We start from the raw sequence: 3630 nt of genomic DNA on the forward strand, positions 1-3630 counted from the left end.
TCTGGCAATTCATGTATAAATGATACATAATAGTACCATGTACTTGAAAAAGTGTTTTTGTAGTTTTATTCAATTATTTAGTTATGTATTTTCTAATCTTATTATTTATTATACCCATTGTAATTTCAGATTTTCCCCTCCTTATTAGCATTAATTATAACCATTAATGTAATAAGTTAAATGTGTAATCAGCTGCCTAATGCATGCCTCTTCTGTTTATAGTATCTATACCTCCTTCTAGAATGCAAGCTCTTTCAGCTGTCTATTGTTATATCCTCTGAGCCTAGAATAATATGCATAATAAGTGCTCAATAAATATTATAATGTCTTTGAAATACCATCCAGGACATTAGTAGAAAGAAAGTGCTCATGAGTGTTTGTTAATCTTTTTGAACATATTTTTGTCTCAAATCCCTAACACTTTGTGTTACAGTTGAGACGTATGTGACTGCAAGATACAGAATACCTAACAAACTAAAAAGCATAAATGAAAGAACTGTTTACTTAGCTATGGTCCAAAAGAGGGCATTTACAGTATAGGTTTGACATTTTGATGTTGTCATCAGGATTAGGCTCTTCCCATCTTTCTTCTTAGCCATCCAAAGCATCACAGCCCAAAGATGGTGGCCATATACTCACATTTCAACGTGCAAAGCAGAAAACAAGTGATGTCAAAAATGGGGAATGTTGACCTAGTCTTGTCAGAATCCCATAAATCCCCCAGTCCAGCATCCTTCTCCCCAGACCAACAGCGGTGCTTACTTCTGAACTATTAGTAACTGTATACAGGGGTGAAGGTGCTACCTTCAATGATCAATCCTGATTCATCCCCCTCACCTTTTTTTTTTGTTTGTTTTTTCAAAAGTAAAGGAAAACTGCAGGGTACGCAAGCAACATTGTGCCTGGTCTTCTATGCTCAATAAATTACACTAGAGTTATGTTCCTCGGGGCTTCCCTGCTGGCTCAGTGGTAAAGAATTCACTTGTCAATGCAGGAGACTCATGAGACAAGGGTTTCATCCCTGGGTTGGGAAGATCCCCTGGAGGAGGAAATGGCAATCCATCCCAGGATTCTTGTCTGGATAATCCCATGGACAGAAGGGTCTGATGGACTACAGTTCCCATGGCTGCAATGAGTCAGACATGACTGACCACACAGGCACATATGTTCCTCTGGACCTTCAAGCTCTTAAGATTCTTCAAGGTTTTTCTTTCTTTTTTTCCTTTCCCTTATATTTTAATCATTAAGCCTTTCCTTCAGGGCTGTTTTTTTTTTTTTTTTTTTCTGTTTAAAATTGCCTATTGAAAAATTTCTCAACAAAAAGGTTTTTTCACTGATTTGTTTACATACTCAATTTCTGCATTTCTGCATTCTAATTCTTTGCTAAAGTACTGAGACATATTTTCAAAAGAGACACACATTTATTTTGCCCCTTCCTTTTCACTCTTAATGAATATTTTTGATTCTAACCTATACTGGAGCCTGGAAGGCCAAGAAATGTCTTCAGCTCTCTTTATAACTGCCGGGTGCATTTCATAGGTTCTAGATGTATTTGATTTGTCCTTCCCCTTTATGGCTAGTCAGAGATACATTGGCTTTTATAGAAAATAATAGAAATCAGGGTCTTATAGCCAAGAAGCTCTGGTCATTTAAAAATGCCCTCTCACTTGTTTACATTAAATTCATTGCATATTTGCTTTCTTGCTATTGCCAGAAAGTCCCAGAACACAGAGTATTCCCCACTTCATTCCACCTTTTCCAACATCTTTCACAGAAGCAAAGAAAGGAGCTGGGTTTCCATGGTAACACAAGTGTGACAGTTGAGGGTATATGGGCATAGGTGAGATAACTCTCAGATTCAGTGAGGAGAGGAGAAATGAAGTTTCTCTCTCTCTCTCTCTCTTTCTCCCAGTAGTGCACTTCTGAAGCTAAAGAGATCCTAAAGTGTCAGTGTACACTATTAAGTTTTCACTAGCATACAGATTTACCACTCTCGGGGAAAATTCAATTTCATTTTATCTCATTTTTACTTTGTTTTCCACGAACAAATGAATGGAGATATTTTATTTCTAAAATCACTCTCAGAATAGATAGTTCATGCTAGCATAGCAATCAACACGATTAAGGGATCAGAAGATACACATCCAATTCCCACCCAAATCTTCAAAATTTTCTCCACATTTCAACATCCTTTCTTACAGCAGCTAATTCTTCAACCAGCATTTCACACTGAGCCTCAAATCAGGTCATGACCAAGACAGAATAAGTAAGAAAATATGCTCCTACTTAACATGTTTGTCTGAGTGATTAAAAATCTATCTTGATGACAACACTGAGAATGAAAACTGAGGCCCGTCATTGTGAGAAATATAAATGAGGTATGATTACTCCAAGAGCCGCAGTCTCTACACTTCTCATCAATAAAGTCCACACTGATGAAAGAGCAGGGAAAATAACCTAAGAAATGTCCCCCAAAACTTCTCCTCTCTCTCTAAGGCTAAGAGGAGTAAATGGGCACTCCATTCACTATTTTTTTGTGTGTGACAACTTCTAACAGATGCATTCCAGGTCATAGCTTCTCAACTCCTGGGGACCTAAGAAATGAAAACAGTAGCTTAAGGGTACATTCTGGACCCACAATCCCAATGCAAACTTATTTATGTGCTTATTTATTCATTTATTTTCACTGCACCTGGTCTTAGTTGCAGCAGGAAGGATCTTTATTTCAACATGTAGGATCTTTAAGCTGTGACATGTGGACTCTTAGCTGAGGTATGTGAACTCTTAGTGGCAGCATGGGAAATCTAGTTCCCTGACCAAGGATTAATGGAGAAGGAAATGGCAACCTACTCCTGTATTCTTGCCTGGAGAATCCCATGCACAGAGGAACCTGGCAGGCCATTGTCCATGGGGTTGCAGAGAGTCGGACATGACTGAAGCACATACCACCAGGGTTAAAGCCAGGCCTCTTGCACTGTGAGTGCAGAGTCTTAGCCACAGGACCACCAAACAAGTCCCTCAATGAAAATTTCTCAACAACAACAAAAAAAGTTGCTGGACTTTTACTCCTTGCAAAGTGAATGGTTTTTCAGTTCCACTGTAATAGAAGGTACTACACAGGAAGTAAAGAACTATACAAAGAGAGAAAGTTTGATGTTTCTTGGCTCTATTTTAAACCCCAACATATCTAGGAACTTATTAACACAATACTCAAGTTGGATATTAAAAGAGACAGTATGTCTTTTCTGTGAAAGAAGTATAGATCTTACAAACAAACTAAAAAAAGCATGTAAGTTTTACACAATATATTAAAAGTCTAAAAGCTAGTTGTACACTGTATGCACCTACAAAATCATCTTGAAACGTGCCTGCCAAAAAAGCTTAGATGTGAAGCTTTACTTCAAACCCATGTGAGCTCTTAATTTTAATTCACCTAGTCATATTACTAGTTTAAGGTGGGATAATAGATCCTCTTTGGTTTCAATTCTCTTAAAACTTTCCTCTTGATTCTTCTTGATTAGTTCTTTTGCAATCTACCCTCACTGTTGATTCTGGTGGCTCCAATGTAACTCTCATATTTTGATATGTAATCAAGAAATAATGACTCATTTATATATTACTACATATTTT

The sequence above is a fragment of the Dama dama genome, chromosome 30 (assembly GCF_033118175.1).
Source record: "Dama dama isolate Ldn47 chromosome 30, ASM3311817v1, whole genome shotgun sequence".
NCBI classification, from domain to species: Eukaryota; Metazoa; Chordata; class Mammalia; order Artiodactyla; family Cervidae; genus Dama; species Dama dama.